The sequence below is a fragment of the Melitaea cinxia genome, chromosome 5, assembly GCF_905220565.1.
Source record: "Melitaea cinxia chromosome 5, ilMelCinx1.1, whole genome shotgun sequence".
In the NCBI taxonomy this organism is placed as follows: domain Eukaryota; kingdom Metazoa; phylum Arthropoda; class Insecta; order Lepidoptera; family Nymphalidae; genus Melitaea; species Melitaea cinxia.
Window position 1 is genome coordinate 14,951,069 of NC_059398.1, and position 23,788 is coordinate 14,974,856.

General features: G+C 31.8%; 1 protein-coding gene and 1 long non-coding RNA gene across 2 annotated transcripts in view; both read right to left on the bottom strand.

Annotated features, from left to right (window-relative positions):
- Positions 1-23,788, bottom strand: part of LOC123653872 (rho GTPase-activating protein 23) — a 73,676-nt gene that overhangs the window by 15,569 nt on the left and 34,319 nt on the right. The gene's annotated exons all lie outside the window — the stretch shown is intronic.
- On the bottom strand, positions 1,450-8,563 carry LOC123653690. Its single transcript, XR_006743141.1, has 3 exons — positions 8,158-8,563; positions 4,703-4,707; positions 1,450-1,461 (listed from the first exon to the last, which is right to left on the bottom strand). It is a non-coding gene; the product is annotated as an uncharacterized LOC123653690 (long non-coding RNA).

Below are 23,788 nucleotides of genomic sequence, written 5' to 3' on the forward strand. Positions count from 1 at the left end.
CAGCGTGCAAGCGTGACCGTTAGACCATTATCGCTATAATTATCGTTGTCTGTATTCGTAAGAGTATATGTAACCCACTTTAACAATGAGAATTGGGAAGCGCATCCGATGCCTCAAAGAAAACCAATTGCGCGGAAACTCGTGCTACTTTTATAACAAGGCGCTAAATTATATTTATAGACTCTATTATGTTGTTTAGAGGGAGTTAATGATCTTTAAAAGATAGTGTTAAGCCAACGGCCATTGTTTTCAATATAAATAAGAAAAAGCAATTTTAACCTAAAAACGAGGTAGGTTTATTATTATTGTTATTATTATTAGGTTGATATTTATTGTTTTATTAATGTTCATTAATGCGTTATATTTAAAAAAGGGAAAGTGAATTTTAAAATTAAGACACGTCCAGTTGACGGTGACGTCGTCGTACATCGAAATTAATTTAATAGTACCCGGGTGACCGAGCTTAGCTCGGTTATTTTAGTAAATCGTGTGTTTTGGGAATCATATTTAGACACGAATTACATAATAATTGATAAAATATAAATAATGTTTTTCAGCTATTTAAATAAAAAATAACGAGTGCAATTAGAAAAAAAAAGAAAAAAAATGATAATCGATGTTGGAAACATGAGGTTTGAACCATGATTTTTCCAGTCGATGGTGACCGACCGATTTCCCCTGAGCTATTACAACTTTATTGACAGGTGCGAAATTTACGTATTCGTATTCTAACGATATTGTAGCCATTTTTTCATTGTCTAAAAACAGGGATAAAACGACATGTTCTAAAAATGAATCCCAGTTAGATTTATTTATCTCCCCTGTATACTAAATTTTATGAAAATCGTTGGAGCCGTTTCCGAGATTCAGATTATACGAGAATTGTTCGTTTTATAGTATAAGATAACAGAGAATGTTTTAGCAAATTTATTCTATACTTACGGAAATAGGAGTGAAAAACATATTGAAAAGATTGGCGATGGAAAATCGCAGAAAACTTCTGACAAATCACATATCCATAAATGTTCATATTCTTACAAATCGTCCATGACACCCCGCTGTCATTTAATTTTATGTATAGACCAATAAAATAAAATATACAAGTGTGTGTATGTAAAGCTTGCGTGTAATTTGACAATAGACGATCGATAATTTCAGCAACGAAGACTACGTGTATGATTCACGGTACGCTTTCGAGTAAATGTGCAATTAGCCATAGAAAGTAAACCATTATAATTGGCAACCGTCCGTCAACCCACTCGTTTATTGAGCGAGTCTATTGATGCGGAAATAGAGATCTCCTGGATGCGACACGTGGGCGATGTCTATCGTGATAAATGCGATCAACGCACACATACATACAAAATTACGGCATCAGTATGTATTCATGACTAAATATTAAGTGTTTTTTATTACAACATCATCACAACAACCGCTTTGTAAGTCTTATGTATAAAACAACTATATCATTATGACGTAGGTAATAACGGGTCGGTTGGAGCAATTGTTATATAAATATCGACAACTGGCGTTCTGAAGTAACGTCTAATTAGCGTCAATAAAATTCTCATTCACGGATACATAAAATTGCTATGTATCAAAATTTCAATAAGCAAGTTGGCACGTGAGTAATTTCTAGCAGTTCTATGTGTATGGTAATTGGCAGTATGTGCAACGAGGTCATTCACCCCGGCAGCGGATGGACGTGCATTGCAACGTGCGTATGTGATGGACAGCCGATCACGGGATAAGCAGACGGACAACAATATAACTATAAACCTCTATCTCGTATTTAGATTATTTAATTTCAAGCTTCAGAACACTTTTGACATTTCAGTTTACTTCGCCCAATATTAAATAGTGGTATCCAATACTTTAATACTAAACTTTTGTTTGTCAATTCGATAGGAAGTGAAACGTGCTTGAAATCACACACACCTTTAGTTTTCCTTATTATTGTCTCACTGACTAAAAAGGTTTGATTCAATTAATGGCTTCCATATCTAATATACTCGTATTATTGGTACTTAAGAAATATTTTGAAATTTATTCGACGAACATGTTCTTAAAAAAGTTCGAATATGTATTTTACACCATTTTTCATTTACATTATTTTTAAACCAGGAAAAACTCACGATGACAATTTTTTGAAAAGATACCAAACGTTTTTATAATACGTGAGATGTCAGAGTTTCCGTTAGAGTCATTCGTCAAGGAGTTATAGATCTGTAACATCTATTTCCTTAAAGAGTCAACGACACGTGTATAATAAGCACATACGCATTTCGCCGAAGCCAGACACTCGGTCTGCCAACGCGCGCAAGTGATGCGACGGCCATGTCGTCGCTGTAGCGTTGCGCTGCGTTTACACTGGCGCGAGTTTCAGCTAACGAACTGGATATAGGCCTATTTGTTTCATACACATTGATGTATTGGAATATTTGTTTTGCTACTTATCGCTCAGTCGTCGAAACGTAGCTTTACAATATTTGCGTTCAATGAAGCTGCACTCTTGTTTCGATCTAATTAAGTGTTCCAGTGCGCATTGCATAAAACAATTGTAAGCGGTCAAAAGGGACATATATCATTTGTATTCGCAGATGGTTCGATACAGTAATTGCAATTTGTAGTCACTTGCTTTTGTTCAGCTCGCATCGGGGGAGTGCTATTGTTTGTTATTGAAGTGTTCTTTATTTCCTATTATGCTTTTAACAAGATCAATATTATATTTTTATAATTAAAATTTATTGGCGTATATTAAAACTTGATTTAAATTTTAATTATACTTTACGGTTAACTGGAATATTATATGTAGTTGAAGATGAATATACGTAGACATGAAATTTCTCGCTCAATAAGAGATTCTTTAAATATCGTAACACCTCTTGATACCAATAATATCAGATATGTCATACATCCTAGACATACTACAAAAAGAAATCTCTTTTGTAATAAACATTTGTGTCTGTGGACAGAGCCTACCGCTTAAGTAAAAATTAACAACAACGACAATCTTGAACTTCATAATAATTAAGGTGACAGTACGTGGTCGTGAGATTCCGTGAAAAATTATACTATCCCTTACATGATCTTCTCACCATTCACACACTCTTGTGTAAATCGTATTAAGAGTATATTCGCTTGCACATGTGACACACGAAGAGATTAGCGTGAGACGGTGACCACGCGAAAGGCAGGATTGCCGGCATCCGTTCCCAGAAGCGCGCAGCCGACAGATAGATGGATTGTTTTAAAATGTAAAATAGAATAAGTAATTGGTAAGATGTCGGAAACGAGTGTTATCGCGGCGACCGCTACCGCTACGTGACTGGACTCTCTTATGTCTCAATAGATCTTTGGAGACATCATGGGACATAGTCATTGTCTAATTACATAAATGTACTCTTCTAATTCATTTCAATGGCATTTGGTGACATATAAGAACAGATGATTGGTTAATAGTAAAGTTTGTTGAAGTGTTTTTAACGTTTCACACTGGTCAGTAGGGAAGTTTTATTTCAGAAGACACAAACATGTCAAATATGCAAGAATGTCAAAACAATCAAAAATATTCGAGATCTGTGGAAAAGAAGTTTTAAAAAACAAATTAATAAACAAATTTATCGAGTTCTTTCTCTTACAAAACTGTTTCAATTCGCTGTCCTTGCAGTCCTAGCCAAGTTTTCTAACTGTTTGGCATTTACGATGCGAAACGAAATATAAGAGTACAGCACCAATAGCGTTTTCTATAAATCAATGTAATCTATGATGTTTTCGAAACCAATAAAAAATTACGTATATTTCGCTATGAACTAAAAGCTAATAAAATTACAAAATTCCTAAATTCTAGAAATAACACTATGAAAAGAACGAAATTCTTTATCTTATTAAGGATTAAGGATTAGAGCCAAACTCTTTAGTAAATATAAGAATTTGTTATTAGGAGTTTTTAAGTTTTTGTTTTTTACATTTACATAAATTTAAAAGAAATAATTACTACTTAGATGGAACTGTCCTTAACCACACCGTGGAAACTTGTACATAAAACAACACTCAATAAATTATTGTAAACATTTTTGTAAAATCTGTATTAGTGTGTTTTACAAGTTGTTCTAAGAATAAATAAATAAATAAATAACAGTTTTGTTGCATAGTTAATCTGTGTGTTTTAAAAATCATTTATTAGTATGGCTGGAAAGTTATTAAAAGAAAAAAAAATTATACTCCTGATAAAATTACATTCCTGTAGTAAGTACTTATTGACAAATTGTAAGTAAAAGTTATAAAGAATTTAAAAATTTCGCTATTTTTCAATAATATTACATGAAATATAAAATTATCCAGACGGTTGCGTAAAGTCGTTTTGTTTATGATGAACGTTGCGTTGTGAAAGATTTAAAATTCTCCTAGGCGCCCGTGTCGTAATCCACGTACAACTCGAACGCGAACCACTAGCCTTGTTGTTTATTTGTATGAATTTTATTATTGAGCCTGTGTTTTTTTTTTTTCAATCTACAATCTATATACAAATCATCTATTTCTAATGCTGATACTTTGTAACTTACCCTTTTCGTTTTTTGATTTAATAAACAAATAATATATCCCATTAAAGTTTTAAGTGAGCTTTTTTAAAATCTATGCTATACTTACTCAGCTATAAAAATTTCATGGATTGTTCATACACACAACACAACACACACACAAACACTTCTGAAGTTATTGTAAAAATTTTATTATAAATATAATATTTTATTATATATATAATATTTATATTACCCTATATTTACATTACCTTATATACACCTTTTTAACCACAGTCTAGATAAATGAATATACATAAAAATACAATAAAATTATTTTTGTTCTAATAAATCACAAATATTTTAATTTGAGAATTAAGGCTACAAGGGTCTGTTTATCAGCATAGATTTTAATTTATATGTCAAATTGCATGTCTTCGTTTAAATACACGCGATGATTCATTAGTTCATGGAAATTTCCATGAACATCTTTTATTATTTCGTATGTAAATTTAAACTCGATGCAAATTATTATTAACTAATAAAAACAGCTTCCACGATGTGCAGTGTGTTATTTGTATTATAAGATTAATTTTCTCCACAATGTGAAAGTGATATATCCACTAATTTGTACTCAGGGCGCTTAAGTAGGCAGGTACTAATATCATCGTTTATAGTGATGAATATAGCATTTACTGGCTAAATTATCTTAATAATATATGAATTTCTTTGAATACATTTTGGAAATGTTAAATGTAGCGGTTTCATCAGCCCTTTTGAAATGAAAAAATAATCAGACAGGCAAGGAGTATTTTTAAAGTATGTATTGTCTTAGAAAACCAGATTAAAAACGAAAATAATAAACGAACAATTCTTATACGAGGTCGCAAAAGCGATTCAATGTGATGGCTTTTTGAAATGTCTTGCAAGTGACAGCTCATTGTCGTAACTCAAATCTTGTCTAAAAATGATGGTTCGTCGATCAAGGTAAAGGTTACCATTTAATTTATATTTTTAAACTTCACAAAATTTTTGTTAATGAAACAGTGTTACCGGAGAAAAACACATTGTGACGAGAAAATTCGATGTCAGTAGTTAATTTGGAGTTGTGGATATTTGACAATGAAATATTTTTTTGTAAGCGCTTAAAAATACAGCCTTCATAAAACACGGTATTTTAATTGTGTATTCTTACAGGTGTTTAGTACACAATTCAAGCAGGATTCAAATAATGATGATCATAAGCCAACATCACAGTATTGTGTGCTAAGGACTAAATAGGTTCGGCCATTGATGGCACGCGTCCACAAATAATAATATTATTTCAAGTTAGAGCATTCAAGGATGAATAGCGATTGCGTGCTTCAGGCTCGATTTGCAGGTGGGTCACGCGCGTTCGTCGCCGGCATGGCGTCACATCCTCCACTCAATTGGCCACGATAATTAATAAAAGAATTGCGCCCGCGCAAGGCAACGCTATGTTCGGCAATGGTCGGCATTTTGACGCATTGTTGACGTTCCCGGGAACGGATTGTTCACAAAAAATGTTATCGTATCGAAAGAAAAGTTTCGAACGCGGTATGCGGTGAATCACCGTGTTCCAACTGTAGACTGTTTCAAGATTATGCCGTGCAGATAATAGTTTGTTCTGCTGTAGTTAAAGTAATAAATTAAATTTTTGGGATATTTTATCAACATATTTTGCCTCTTATACTAGATTCTGTTCAGTTTAAAAATATCTTTATCATATGCCTCAACTAATACATAGCTACTCTCATTTATTTTTTTGTTGATTCTAAAGCAAAGCAAAACTGCAAACTGCAATAAGCGAAAATAAATGTATATTTTTCATTACTCCTTTTCCCTAAGCACATAATGTATCGTTGCATGACACCATCAGCCTCCTAGACTTGACAGGTCCCTATCAGCTGTCATCTCTCGCCCATTATGCACTGAGAATAGACATGTGACCTCAGCAGCTTGCCTGCAAGGCTACGTGCCTTCCCAACCTTTCATAGTGAATATCGACAGGTTAAGACCCCTGCTCGATTGTTTTTTGTTTCTATTCAATGTGTATTCAATTTGTTGATCGTCTAAGATAAACGACTAGGTGCCGAACACTTGAATCTTTGCACAAAACTATGTAATTTGTATTTTTTAATAATTAGTTAGTATAATTAATTACCAGTCATCGTAAATCTCATGTTGGCACACACTTTTTATTATTAAATTTCCTTGAAGAAGGATTCTTTTCAAAGGACTCTACATTTAATTCTAGAAATCATATACAACGTCTGAATGATAAAATACATTCACCAACACGCAGACGACAAACTTATGTACACAGCGGTATGATTTACAACTGGCGATGTACTTAAAAAGACAGCTGTTTTATATCACAAAAAAGAAAACTTCCGATGTCTGCCGCGTTTATCTGTCCTCTTTATAACTTGCTAGATATTTCTACCATTTGTGCGTGTTGGACGTGTGAGAAATCCGAATATAGCACTATTTAGTATTTTTTTATGTGTACTAGTAGCTATTTTGTGTTACACTTACACTAAATAAAAACATATAATAAATAAAAACACCAGTTTAGTGTAACATTTGACATTAAATAACCTAATTGTTTATTTAGTTGATAAAAGAATACAAATGTATTAAAAAGGTCTATTTTTTACGATCGTTACCGAAAAAATAAACGTTTTTGGTTTGGCAGAAGTTGTTTGTATATATAAATAACATTGTATAATAGCAATGTAACGAATTTTCCTTTTTCACAATAATATAGGTTTTCTTATGGTTCATTACATAAAAAAATATAACGATGGAACTTCATATTTTGTGACTATATTGTTGTTTTATTCATAAATATACATTCATAAATATTTATCTTCCAAAAGTAGCAGCTCCAAGGTTTTTATTGGTCGGTTTAAGATGCGCGGATAATAATTTTAATACTACTAGATATGGGTGTTGCGGAAAAGAATTTTATTGAAAGATAAAATAATAATAGTCGATTCGAAAACCATGAAACGAGAAAAAGATTTCATCAATTTTTGTTCTTATAAATTCATTTCATTTTCTTTAATCGAATAAATGACAAAGCACTGTAAGACGCATGGTAAAATGCACGTATCATTGAGTCATGCTAAATAGTTTCTTTAAATTAATATAATTATACAAAAGTTAATGTAAGCTATTGAAGTAAAGTGTAATAAATTGTGTATTTTAATATTTATATATCTGTCTAATAATACGTTTTAGAAATTTATATCAGAAGATTACTGTTTGAACTTTGTACGATTTCTTCGTAAAGTATTTAACATTCCGGAGGAATTCGCGAAAAACAGGAAAGCGGATTCTTATTGGATAATGTAATAAAATTGTTTTATTATTTGTGTGTTTTATTATTGTTACGTATATATTACTTTAATTGATTTTTTTTTTGTAATCGCGACTAATAATTCTAATTAATTCCAAGGAAAACCTATTTTTTTATATCAAGATAGGCTTGCGTTTGGCCACTAATTCATTATAATTATATATATTTTTTCCTTTAGTGTCCGACCTACATAAGATTTTTAGGCAAAAATAAACATTGAATTTGAAAATTGTTAGCATAATGTTATCATACTATAAAACGTAACCAAATAGTTTTTAAGCGTAGTAATTTTAGTCGACGCAGTTTTTATACTTTTGTTTACTTGTTGAGCTACTTAAATGATTACTTCATAATTGCTTTAATTTTAACAATCATCTACGTATGTAATTATATAAAATTTAACATCATTATTATTTAAAAACAAATATATAACACAAACAAGGTGCCAAAGTCTAACATTGAATCTGATACCGAAGTTTCGTTAAGTTTTAACCAAAAAAAAATTTTTCGCTGAAAGTGGACGAAACTAAAATTACAGCGAGCAAATAATATTTTATTAGAATTCATAAGCAAATCACAGAATATTACGATATTAATGATCTATAGAATGATTCCCAGGAGTAATACATAATACGTAAATAAATTAAACTCATTAAAATGTAAGGTACAATGTCGGTAGCTTTCACTGTACAAAGAGAAACTATAATAATGAATAACAATGAATTTAAAATAATAAAATATCTATTGGTAACTGTGAAATTATTTATAAGACAAGTGCAACCGGTTCGTATAAATATTTCAATTACTTTGTTATTAAAAACAATTAAGTAAAGTAAAAATACTTATACACTATGCAAAAAAGAATAAAAAATTAAAGATGCTACCAAACATTTAAACAATGTGATGAGATTTTAAGGCTGTTGACCCGAGGGTTATTCGCTTTAAAAAGGCGTTTAGGCGTTAATTGAAGTCTTTGTAAACGTTATTAGCAATGAGTTCGCATTTTATGGAAATTCTTTTGAGGTTTTATGAATATACTTTAGATTTGTTATTAAGGCGCTTTTGCGGGATATTCAATGAAAGCGGGAGGCCGTTGGCCCTTAAGAGTGAAATGTTAAGTAATTTGAAATGAGTCTACGGTAGCCATTTTACTTGAGATTAATTACGGTTCCTAACGGTAGCGGTTAATCTTGAAATGTTCCTTGAAAAGATTCTTTAGTAGTCCCCGTAATTCAATAGATTTAAAACTGATGATGAATGGTGAAATGATGAAAGATGAAATATTCCAAGTTACTTTTAAAGTTTTATTACACCGTTTTTTTTACTGCTATGTTCACTTTTTTTTTAAATCGTCATATATTTATTATTTGTTATTCTTGTAACATCTGATGTTACTATCAACATTAAAGTATATTTACTTGGACAAGGGCAGGATAAATATACTTGGACATCCTTTATTAATTTTATGAACCTACATGCGTATTAAAATTCAAGTTATTTACTAATAATATAAGACCGAAAAACATTGTAATCAATTAATTTTATTGAATAATTAACTAAAATATCAAAAACTGCCATGTGGTTATGTTTTCTTGAAACAATACTTACCTATTCCTGGAAGATGTTTGAAACACATTGCAGGCACAGAATGAAGCCGCATAAGATCGCTTGATATTTCAAACAGCCCACTTCAATCTTGCGACTTAGAATATAAGGTTTATAATCCAACTAAATATCCGACTTTACATTTGACTAGACCTTTAAAGTCAATCAGCTACACATGCAAATGTAGAGTTTATTGCACATTGTGTTTTATGCATATAAGAATAGCGTTTAATGTTTTATAATGTAGCATGTTACACATGTGCACGTACAGCTAAGGCTTACGACACACGTGCGACAAGTAGGCCGTGATAATCGCGCAGCCGCGCCAACTATGTCGTTGTGTAACTTGGTGTAACAGCTAAGTGGGCTATTTAGGGGAAATAGCTTCATTAAACTTAGCATCGAGATTCTTTGAATTTTAACACAGTGTAAAATGTGCTTTTTGTTGTAGTTTTTAATGGGGCTGTCACTGTTATGTCCGTAGTAAGTAAATGTCCGTAGTAACTTGTATATAACAAAATAATCAAATGCTGGTAGGATGAAATCTATTTTCAGGATTTTGGAAACACACAACTGTGTAGACCTCGAATACGACACACGTCTTATATAGCCGAACACAATCAATTGCCATGAATGGAAATCGAACGATGACAACAGCCAGTTATTATTACCATTGCACTAACCTCTCATTAAGCTACTTATGTAAAGTAATAAATTATAAAATAGTGATTAAAATCTTGCAATCACAAAAAAACACAAATAACAAGCAATAAATTTCAAAATTAACATAAATATGATAATATCTACAAATCCACGTTCCTACACCCGCATACGTGGACCCGTATCGGTATAAATATTCAACGCCTCGTTCCATCCGTTGACTTTAAGCTAGTATCTGATAAACACACAAAGGGACACCTGGATCTGTACAGTGTTCGATATGTATGGCGAACTTTATTTGGTACGAATATGTGCTTTACTTAACCTTGATTTTATTATGTAACGATACAAACAAATGTAAAGTTACGGTTTGCGTGTTTTTATTATCGTAAAAAAATTATTACGTATTACGTTAATAAGATAGTATAATATATACATTGTCCAGTTAAAATTAATCATAGGTTTTATCTTATATATAAAATTCTCATGTCACAATGTTATATATCATACTCTTCCCAAACGGCTGGACCGATTTTAATGAAATTTTGTGTGTATCGGGTGGGTCTGTGAATCAGCCAATATCTATTTTTCATACCACTAAGTTACAGGGGGAGGGGGAAGGATTAAGGGGGTTAATAATATATACGGCAAAACAACGTTTGCTGGGTCAGTTACTTATTATATGAAATTATAAAATTGAACTTCTAATAAATTAATTATTAGTAATTTTTGGAAGACAAAAGATAAAATTGTTACGCTTTAATGTAATTCGAGTATATCTTAATAATCGTCAAGTGTTAACACGTTTTTTATTTGAACAGTTTATTCAATTAAAACAAAATTTCGTAAATAAAGTAACAAAATATTATGAAAAGACCAATTTACAAAATCATTTATTTTTCTGGCAGTTATACTTTATATCAGAATGAATACAACAATGTTTTTCAGTACAGGTGTATATAAATGTAAGTTTTTATCTCTTATTTTTATTTATTTTTTCAATTTTCTTATTAAGCATATCAAAATATTTCAACACGTTACACGTTTCGTAAATGGCAGAACAAAGAATCAAACACATATCTGATACTCAACCTCAGCTGTCAATACGCATTGTTTCCCGAGTAGGAACTGTCGTTTGTCCATCATTGTCTTAGTATTAACATATCATGAGCGTGACAGGAACATAAACTTTTTAACTTTTGTGTCGACAATCAGTTTGTCAGTATTTTAATCTTACTTTTTATAAAAGAACTAATTCTGTATACTGAAAATATTGCGATAATTTATTGATCGTTTGCCTGTCTGACCGTTTGTCTGTAAGTTGACCGCGCGTCAAACGAACCATTTAGTAAATTTGAATAGAATTAGGTATGATTTGAGTCCATATTACGAGTTTGGACTCAGGATAATATCAAAATTTGTATTCGCGATTTATTAATACAGCTTGTAACTATAGCAAAATAACACAAGAACAACGGAAGTATTTCTCTTTGTTAAAATAACACGAATATTTCCGTTTTGTTGAAGACTTGTTAAAGTTTGATAATTACACCAAATATATAAACAATCTCGAATTCAACCTTGACTTACCATATATTTGTGTGTGGGTGTTAATTATTTTTAACTTTGTGTAAATTTTAATTTGGCTATGTTATAAATAGAAAGTTACAAAACGGAAGACTGCGTCAAAGTAAAAATAGACTCTGATTTATTTTATAATGAAAAAGAGATATTATCTAATAAAAGAGATGTTAGCAAAATTTACGTTTCCTGATTCATTTCCTTTCATTAAATAAATAAATTCATCACGTCATTGGTTATCATTTTATAGCGCCGTATTCGGAGCGACGAGGCCGCCATGGAATGCTCTTTTGTTTATGACCATTTATCGATATCGACCCCAGTCTTACAAATTGCAGAACAATTTTCGCTGACGAAAGAGAAAAAAAGGCATTTTTATAGCGACAATGACTTTATATGCCCATAATAGTCTCTCGAATTACGTAAAGGAGCTCGCAGCGCTCGCCTCGGAACCAGTCTTGATAGTAGTGGGCTAAATGTGTTGTTTCTTTACGGGAATAGGGTCTCTATTATGTGAGCAACAGAGTAGCTAGGTCGATGGAGGAGCTAGGGGACCAGTTTCAGTGCTCCGAGCAAGGTCCCGCCATAGACCCGGTCACAGGGCCTCCAGAGCGTTACCCTCGGCAAACACGTTTATTATTTCTGCATGCGAAATGTAAGCGACGGGATAATGGTGCAATCGAATTTACCAGCCGATAAACACGTTAATGGACGCCCAGAGTTCCACCGCTTGCTATAGAACTTCAGCCTATTTTTAGAGATAAGTAAATACGGTCGTGCTTGTTCGCGCGTTAGGAGCTTCGCTAAATAAGAGGGACATGTTGCGGTTAGGTCAGGGCTGCTATAGCTTTTTGAGCTTAAACGAATCTAATATACTTATGATTTATTAAAGATATTATACATTTTTTAAATATTATGAAGGTAATTTTTACTTAAACGATTTTTATAATAATCTGTTTAATTAAGCCATACAAAAATCATTCTGGCAGATAAACTCACAGTTAGTTGTGAGGTTTCTCAAGTATATTTTTACTTTCAATATCTATTAATAGCATTTAAATATTTATATTTTACTTATAAAAAATTAAAATAAAGTTCAACCATTTACATCATACGAAATACAATTTTTATACACAATTTTCGCAAATAAAGATAAATTGGACAAACTGTTATCACTTTAGTGAGTTTAATCACGTGACATTCACGCGTAAGGCACGCCATCACCCTGCGCCTAATCAATTTGTATACACGCCGTATGTAGTCTTAGTAGTGCATGTCTTCCATGTGGCAAACTTCAATTGTTAACACCACACACATACGTTTAAATGTAAAGAAAAACTAGCAATAGCCGTGCGAACAATTCACACTAAATAATTTAAAAAAAACACGTTGACGTTGTTTCAAAATTAAAGTCGTCATATATGTAATTTTAATAATTAATTAATTTACAAAAACAAAAGCAATAATAATATTTTTTACTTGTTGCTGCCGGTAGAGCAAGCAATTATCTATCAAATGATATATAATTTATGTGTAGTAATTGTAAGGTTTTTTCTAAAAAGGAGGCAAACATCTTAACCTTAGCGTACTAATATATATGATATAACTTATCGTATCGATGCTAAAGAATTTGCTTATTTCTTTGAATGAATTTGTCTCGAATTAAATTATTTTAGTGAGGTGATCCTGTTTATTGTGATTAGAACTCATTCTTCGGATATAACGGCTAGTCGAAAAGCAAGTTTGTATAGAAGCGTGCATATTAATAATTGCAGTGACTTACATTTTAAAAAAACATGTATACATAAACATATCTTTGAAAATGTAGGAAAATAAAACAAGCATAGAAATCCAAATAGCAATGCTATCGCTAGTGAAAGTCTTTTATTATGTACCATCGCAATGGTGTTATTTTGTGTGATAAAAGTTAGTTTTTAATTTGTTGATAGTAAGTTATTACTACGATTTACAGTTCCTTCCAGTTAAAGAATGAATGAAAGTCGAATAAGAAAAATAATTTAATCATTTCAAATCATCGCAAATTAGGTACCGAATTAAAGTGACCATTTTTTTAGTCTGTTTGTCAACATATTACGAAAAACATTTTATAACAATCAAACATTATTATCACTCTGGTGTAATGGTGCGTGTGCCGTGTCGGCGGCGTCTAAAGCACCGACAGTCACGGGTTCGATTCTCGCTCGGAGTGGATATTTGTGTTTATACAAATATTTATTTCCGGCCTGGTTGTAAGTCCTTGTGGGTCTCCCCAACGTGCCTCGGGGAGCACGTTAAGCTGTCGGTCCCGGTTGTTATCATGTACACCTGATAGCGATCGGTACTCATAGTAGAGAATATATCCACCAACCCGTATTGGAGCAGCGTGGTGGATTAAGCTATGATTCTTCTCCGACATGGGGAAAGAGGCCTATGCCCAGCAGTGGGATATTACAGGCTGAAAACATAAACAAACTCTATACATAAAGTTTGAATAATTATTCTGATAACCATCCGATATTAATGCATTGAGTTATGGCATTTGATTTATTGTTAATAAACTACTCCATAAGTTGCATTGAGGTGTACATATTCAGTACGTCTAACGTTCATATATTGGGATTTTAATAGTTCTCCTTAATAAGGCAATCGATAGTTAACTAGTTTCAAAAAGAAAAATTATGAATCTTATCTTATTTGCATGCTAAACACGTCTGAGTGCGGACAGCAGACATTATTTAAGTTGTGGCGTGCTCAATAAAACAAACGCCGTCCGTAGGCGGACCGAACAAGATTACGTATTTAAATACACTTCATTATTTAATATAATTTATCTAGTATTTTGATCTTACGGTGTATTAAACTTGTTAAATAGCACAAATGTTAGTAACAAATAATTATGTTATTATTTAGTAACATTGGCTATGTTACACATAATTACATTATTTACATATTATCTTACTTATTTTTTTTTAAAGTTATCTTAAATGATTTCTTTACGTCTTCGGGAAATGTAAACAAACCGTGCTTCCTAGTGAATCAAATTCGTACACGTCACATTTTTACTATCGTCTCTCGTACAATTTCTTTTTAACAACTTCTTATTACAGATCAAACAAGTCGTAAATTTTGTTACAACGTGCGACTGCACGGGAAGCGTAATTTATGGATTATATAAAATAAGATTTAAAAAAAACTGACGCAACTATTTTAAATAGTTTTCTATTTTGTTTTTGATTTGTGTTTATGTACATCTCCAGATAGGAAAATTGAAATTAGTTTTAGACAAAACTAGTTAAGTGATAATTTGGAGTATTAATTAAAGTCAATATTTCATTTAGGATAAGTAGATCAGTATCCTTACCCACGATCCCGTAGAGCCCCACCGCTTAAGCCTTTTACTGAAAATGTTTTGGCACTGAGACAAACAGGACACAGACGCGGCCGGCTGGATCTTACCACTAAAACTATCACCCCTGTCTAATGTCATCGTTCACAAACACCGTTTAGACCGCGAAACCGTCCATACAATGTTTTTAATTCGTCCACTATATTAAGCGTATGTTATCTGACTTCAAAATTATTTACAATTAAGTTCGCCTACATAAGCGGTACATTAGAAGCGTTAGGCGTGCGTGCGATCACTTCGCCGGCTGCAGGTTAAGTGCGGCGGTCCTGTTTTCCACCAGCCGGGAAAGCTGCGACGCCCGCCCAAAACCGCGGATGCGCGCAGATGCGGTACGGCTATTGGTGCCATGTCAACACTGTCGCGATTTTTTGTTACCGAAATTCATAATGGATTTTGATATCATACTTATTTTACTATAGTTTATATGACTTTGGGTTAAGGTAATAATAAAATTTAAACTTAAATTATGTTTACATTGTAAGTAACAATACTTAGTAATTAAAATAAATTAAGAGATCATATACCTACAAAATTCAAACAATAAAATTACTACTGACAAAGATGAGAAAATTTTAAGCGTACTTTGTAAAGAATAATGTATGACTAATTGGTAAAATTACGAAAAGTAACACTTGTAACTGTTGGATGATTTCCTAACTTCACCTTCGACATACACTTTTGAATTTTCACTGCCCCGGTTATATTTACAAATATTTAAATAGCTTTAGCTGGAGTCAGAGATTCCGGTCAAGGTCACGGGTCAGACCACGGCGCACCCCGGTCGGGGAACATTTAGATGAATAACGTCTCATTTATATTAACGCTGCTCTATCAATAAACGGTAAATGTGAAAATATAAATAATGTTACTTATTACAACTATAATATAATAACATTATATTGTATACTAGCTGTGCCCGCGTCTGCGTCCGTGTGGAATTTAACCAAAAAGTTATTGTTCAGTTCGCAGGGTTATAAAATAATTAAATTTCTAAAATTAAAGTAGACTAAGTTACTCCTTGCTATATCAGCTATCTGCCAGTGAAAGTCCCGATGAAATCGGTCCAGCCGTTTCAGAGTTTAGCCGGAATAAACAGTTAGACAGAAAGACGAAAATTGTAAAAAATGTTATTTTGGTATATTTGCCGTGTATACATCCTTATGCATTTAGTAAAAAGCTGTTATTTTAATATTACAAACAGACACTCAAATTTTATTTGTTTGTATTTATACTCAAATTTGTTTTATTTTGTATAAAACAAACTTATTCAATACATTTAATTACAGTTACGGATGTAAATTTTGTGTATTTTTAGTGTTTATTAAAAAAATATTTCTTTCAAATATAAAAAGCTGATAAAATTAATATGGATCTTAACTGTTTGTGTAGTTATTATCGTACATACAAGTCTACTTATGTTTAGATAGTAGTGGTTATAAGAATGATATAAGGTGAACCTTTATCCGTTATGTTGCGGTTTTATTCATTCAAATATTATATTTCAGTATACCTGATATGAAAAAAAAAACAGAGCATAATTTTGAAAATAAATTGAAATGAGAAAACAATATAAAAATAAATAGATGAGGACTAAGGACTAAGTTGTACCTTTTTTTTGGGGTTAGGTTTTTACACAACACAAACATGTTAAACGTTTGAAGCATGATGTTAAAACAATCATTGAAATTAAAGATACACAATCTTGTATATATTTAATACATACTTACTAAAGTATTTTGTAAATGTCATTTGCAATCGCTTTCCATAATAAAGCTCTGTGAACTTTCCGTGAGCTTCGGTCATTAATTTAGGCGTCGGAACCTTGGCCTTGCGGTATAGGGCGACCTTATCGGGCCCACTCCATGCTATAATTAATTACCAAACGATTCGCACTAATTACGGCCATCTGATAAAACGGAAGCTTACAAAATACAGCGGATAGCCTTCGCTCTTTAGAGTTTCTAGCTGTTTATGATTTTTTATTTAGTAATATCCGTAGAACAAAGTGAAATATGTTTTATGTTGTTTTTAAAGTTTACACGAAATTGTCCGATATGATTGCACAGGTAGAGTCGATCGTTATTCTAGTTTCTTTGCAAACAAAATATCGTAATCTAATCAAAATTAAAGTTGGGTGTTCGTACACCCACGTTCATTTTAATATCCTCATGGATGTTTCGAAATCTAAAACAATATTGCTTTCAGATACGGTTGGAGGGGTATTAGTTCAAATTCTCATTTTTAAATTAATAATAACTATTTCTATGAATGAAGTTTTCAAAATAGAAATTTAAAAATGATGATATATCATATGAACTTGAACAGGCCTATGTCTTATAGTCTACTATAGTATGTTATATGTCTATACTATAGAATGTTATATCCAAAGTTATGGATTGAAGCAAGCAACCGAGCGGTATAACATATACACAATACAATGCAATATAATACAATACAAACAAATATGCTTTTTTGTGCACTAAAATAGAACTTTTTTAGATCTACACATATAAACGTATATTTATAAATAGACATTCATATAAAAATAATATATGTATATAACAAATCTTATATATAAAATTCTCGTGTCACAATGTTAGTTACTATACTTCTCCGAAACGGCTGGACCGATTTTTATGAAAATTTGTATGCATTTCGGGTAGTTCTGAGAATCGGCCAATATCTATTTTTCATACACCTTCAAGGGTAAAACAAGGTTAGCGGGGTCAGCTAGTAAATATATAAAAGTACAAATATACATACGACTGAAGAGGAAGAAACGGCTAAAGACAACGACAATATACATTTGCAGTAATTGAATTTATAAACTCAAACGTTTATGAATTTAAATAGCGTTTTTTTAAGCTAATTTTAAGTCTCTAGTAATTGTGCACGCCTTATAGTTAAGGGTAAAGAATTCCACAATCGAACAGCTTTTACTAAACCTATTTAGGTAAGTTGATACTAAACAATAATATTTTAAATAAATAAATAAAGAAAAAACAGCGCGAAAAACAATCACGTAAATAGCGGTGACCTCAGGAAATAATTTTAATGCAACGTTTTCATTCCCTTTTTATTTATTGATAATTAATTTAAAATAACTTCGTACTAATGTTTCCAAATGTCAAGTAGTAAATATTTAATATCTCTACTTACATCTGATACAACTAGAGGAAATTTTCTAAATTTCCTTACCTCAAAAGACGCATCAAAAATATTATTCGCAAGTACAAATGTGCTGAACTTCTTATCGAAATAATGAATTATAAAACATAATTATTTATGGAAAAGTATTTAATATCTTATATTTATATTACCTTCATTCGCGGCGAGTGGAAAAAATATTAAAATAAAGTAAATATACATTTGTGTCGGCGGAACCTTTTTATGGTTTTACAATAAATAAATATATATTATTTTTTATAATTCTTAGAACAAAGGTTGTGATTACTTTAAGAGATATTTTCCATAAAACCGGAACATATAAAGATCATATAAACTTCATGTTTTTTACCTTTGATGGGCCGAAATTAGCTCCGCTTCAATATTGTAAATAATGCTTTCTTTTTTAATTAATCTCATCATTTTTTAAATTTAATGATCAATATGCACTTTGAGGTAATATAAATACAATTTAAATATGAAACAAGTACATATCAACTTCCAGCTAAGTATAGTAAATGCAAAGTGCAATTTATTTTACTTTACTAAGTATTTTACTGTAATGTTACGTCTAGGAATTGTTGAGTATAGGTGATCTCCTATTAAGGAGAATCGGAAAATAAAAAAGAGAAGTGGGGCTGAGGTTACGATTAGTCCGTCATAAATTGCTATGTATATACAGGCTTCAGAATTTCTTTCACAACAGGCAATTACAAAGTAACATAATATAAAAATGTGCATAAGTTTCACCTCGTCTAAAGAGCTTTAATAAATAAATAGATACTTAATGTAAGTATATATAAGGTACATATCTATAATAGTGTTCCCATTTTTCAATAAGTAAACTATTTACAAAACGACCGAGGGCGATGGAACACGGCCGCCGCAAGCCGTTAATGTGAGATATCACGTGATCTGCGTTGAGGAAATGTTTATCATGAGTAATGCGCATGTTTTACTGAAGCCTGTAGCATACCACTTATTTTATTCCTAAGCGAGTCCACTCGCATATAAATAATCTTTAACACAAATATAATTTTGCCTAAGTAATATAAAGTTTTTAATATTATACGAGACGACGTAAGACTACATTTTTCCCAATTTTGTAATTAACTCTGACTCTTTTCTATTCAAAAAAGTAGTACTTGTATTGCTTCAACGCGTTTGTATATTTAATGTTCGAAGAATCGTAGATTACCAAAAGGTAGGAGTGATATCAATAATTATTGCGTATGGGAAGGTTTGTGTATGTTTGAAAAACGGATGATTTACTTTTAAAAGTGTTGTTTACACATTTACATGCTCTATAAATGGCTAATGTATCATTACAAATTTTCCAATCTTTTAGATATGATAAATTACTACGGATTACTATAATTGTGATCTTAAGAAATAAATAATATATGCCTATCGGATTAAAACTCAGTAAAAACCTTACGAGGATGAAACTTCTCAACTAACAATAGAAAATCTTTCGTGGTGAATGTTTGAAGTAAAGACTAATGAACTGTTTTGCTTTAGCGTTTATTTTCTCACGAAGATCTCATTACGTATTGTAGACTTTTTGTAATTTAAAAATAGTGACGATAAAGTAAGTATACGAAAAAATAGGAATAAAATGAAGTTGCTCTTCAGCTTCGGAGTATATAACAAGAGCATTAAAAGTCGATTCTATGACGTCGTGCGGAATCACGTTCAACTAGTTAACAGTACTCGTACTTCCATCGCATGCACCCGCTGACGTACACGTGACTATAAATAAAGTACACTCTATTTGCGTGACAAAACGCCTTCGCAACTCGCAGGTGATCGAATTTAAGACTAAGCTCACATTGTTCATTTGTTTACCGACTGAAAACAATCACGTGAACTATTAAAAATAGAACTATGTAGATTTTTTAAATCTGTCTAATGTGCGATTGATGTTCTATTCTACGTTAGCAAGGACGTAGCGCCGGAACGAGGCGTGTGATATATTAGCTTTATGTATGTACGTATGTTTAAGGAATGGATGATAGTCGAGTATGTCTCGACGATTTTTACGACGTCGTATTAACTTTATAATTAAATATCTGTCAACGTTGACAGACAGTCAAATATTTAGTGACAAATCAATCTGGTTACGTACGTTATTGTAGTGAAGCATGAGGGAGTAGCTTACCTGAAACGAAAGAATATTTTTATTAATAAAATATTTAAATTAGATAAATAGATTAATGAGTGTGTTTGTGCATTTGTTAAAAGTGTTTGGAAAGACACCATAACAAATGCACAAACACAGAGAGATGGGAGAAATGTTACTGTGACTAATGAGTTAACCCATCGTCAAATAAATTAATACAAACTGTTGAAAATTCTGATCGACAATGTTCATCAAAGGGCACTAAAAGTTATTTTATTTAGATAATAATTTAGTATTAAATTTTGATATAAAACAATTATCTTTCATAATTAAATTTTATGTTCCACATCAAAAACAGTTTCGCAAACACACGTATTTTGTAAAAGCAAACCAATGATAAAACTGTCATCAAAGGGTACTGCTCCAAATTTACGTATTCACGTTTGAATCGAAAATGGCCTGCCCTTATAATAAAACGTGTCATAATTATATGAAACGTATTATCATCTTCGTCAATTCGAAAGTTAATTGATAGCAGCAATTTCGGATAAGAACTGGTCTAAAGTTTGTCGTAATACTTGTTACGTAAAGCAAACGTAACTATTCAAAACAACATGATAACAAACTAATGTGTCAAACTTGCGATATAATTACAAGAAACCTAATCGCTTATGGCATTTTAACACAAGTCCATTTTTATTAAAAATGAAAAATCACTTTCGTTTACTTAAATATTACAGATTTGTGTTTATATCTATAGGAAAACATGTAGATAATTGTATTAAAAAAAAAGGAAGTTTGGTCAACACATACATTACTCGTCATAAATAGATATGTAAAATAAAATATTCCTATTCTGAATACAGCATCGAGTTATCGGATTATTACATATTTCAGGTAAACGCGATCTGCGTGCATACTCGTGAGGTCCTAAGGGTTACTGCATATCACTTATGCGTTCCAACGGTTCTTTCAAATGAGGTTTAGAACGGGACGCTGACCCGTTTCCATATCTTTGATTAATACCAGCTATCAGACGCGAAATATCATACGAATACATGCTAAGTCGCTACATGTATAGTAATATTGACTTTTGATTAGGTAATAGCATGCAGTTTTAATAATTTAACGGATTAAATGTAAAACTTGATCACTGTCACTATTATCCGTGTACTTGTAATTGGAGTCTAAAATGACCTTGACATTTTTGTTATTAGAAACCAATAATATTTTTGTTTTCGATGGTGTTTTCATGTTATAATTACATTATTTTCTTCCAACAAATAAGTCGTTAATTAAAATTTACTGCTAAAGCCCCACCTATTCTAATCTACAAAAGTATCAATTGAACAAGAGCTATTCTTTTAATTTTCGTGATTTGGATGGCAAATGTGGTATGCATGAAAATTTACACTGCTAAATTTTTTAAATATTAAATAAATCATATGATTTTTTATGTCTAAATTATAATATAATATTGCTTTATGTATGATAAAGTAAAATTAAATAATATATAATGTTCGACTCCTTCAAATAGGGGTTCTGTAGAAGTAATAGATCACGTTTCGCATGAGAAATAAAAGTTTTACTTCAAAAAAAAAAAATAAAATTCTAATAGAGATATATGATAAAGACTAGGGCTGAAGAATTAGCAAGAAGCATACACAGTGGGTCGTCGGCCGACCGCGACGGTTCGGCACACTTCCGCAACAACCCACGAGCGTGTCGACTTCTGATCTAACTACTCGTAACGTGTGTAACGTCACATTGAGCCGTGAAATGGCCGCTGAATTTTGGGTCATAGGATGAGTTACTTGGAACGAGGTGACGGGAGCCCCGGGCTGTATTAATAATTTTATCATAGATAAGTTGTCATAAAATTACCTACATTGCCCTAGCCTTTATTGTAAGTCCAAATATGGATAGTCTATTTCTATTCCCTATATATATTATATATTATTAATATATTGGTTGTTACTCGCAAATTGTATCGTGATCTTGACACAATGCTCTTATAAACTGCAACCAACATACAAATTGACGAGTTGGCGAAATGGTTACAGTAACTGGCTGACGCGTTAGCTGTCACAGGTTCAATCTCAGAATATGACAAATGATTGTATTGTTCATACAAACGGCTGTCGAGATCTGTTGCTATATTAAAAAAAAAACAAACAACCGCACGAATTGTGTACAGATCCTAATACAATAATCCTCTGCTGCATTGCATAATGTACATGATGCTTTGTTGTAGATTGTTTAAATCGCGTTAAACACCCGGCTTTTGTTATTACAACATAATAATGTTTGTATCATGAATGTAGCTCTTCTTTTTTTATTCTTTTTTTATAAATAAAGAATGTAGCTCTTCTTTTTAATAAATATAATTTAGAGAATGTAGTAGTCACGTGACAAAAGCTATTTATTGAGTTGTGACATCTCAGGCTTAGTTTTGAGCTATATTTAGAAATAACAAAGAAGGTTCTTGAATTTGTTTTTCAACAGTTTCAACAGAAAGACACAAGTTTTATACTGTTTTGTCTATGCGATAATTTTGTATTGGCGGTTATGTTTATAAATAGGACAACTAAACAAACAACTGTTTACTATTTAAAAAGTAAGGGACTGACAGTTCATGAAGGAATTAGCCCTGTTTTGTTTTAATATTATTTTAGAAGCCGGTGTCACGGGATTAAACGGTGTCTGTCTTCATTGACATAAACTTTAATATGTTTATGTAACTTGTATAAAATTTATTTATATTTTCGGAAATTTTGTAAAAAACTAAATTACCTGTATTTTGCAAGACTTATAACATACGTATTGCTTAAGTATTATTATAGCTTATAAAAGTTTAGCCTACGATCACACGGTATGACTTTTGGAAGTATTTTATAAATGCTATTAATAATTGTAGTGCATTGTTTCTTAAAAGCGGTACATCAGCATTCGTGACTTGGCAGAGCTGTGAAATTTTTTAACACGACCCTCCATTGTCTACGAGACTAACGACTTGCATTCTTCCTAGTCTTTCTAGGTTACAAGGCTTTTTGCCAGTATCTTTTGTTAGACGCTATAAAGAAGGGTGTGACATTTCCACTCGTCTTCCTTTGTCGTCGGATAAAACGGGAGGATTTCTTGTTACGTCAAAAGTAAAGTTAATAAATATCCACCGGAGCTTGATAGTTCATAAAAAAAACTCGTAACTTTACGATCCGACATATGACGGTAGACTATTAAGTTTTTATATTGACACTTTTATTCGAAGAAAACGTCTTTGAAGAGATATCGTACACATCTGGTAGGATTATAATCTATCTCGGGTGATAAATATAAATAACCGG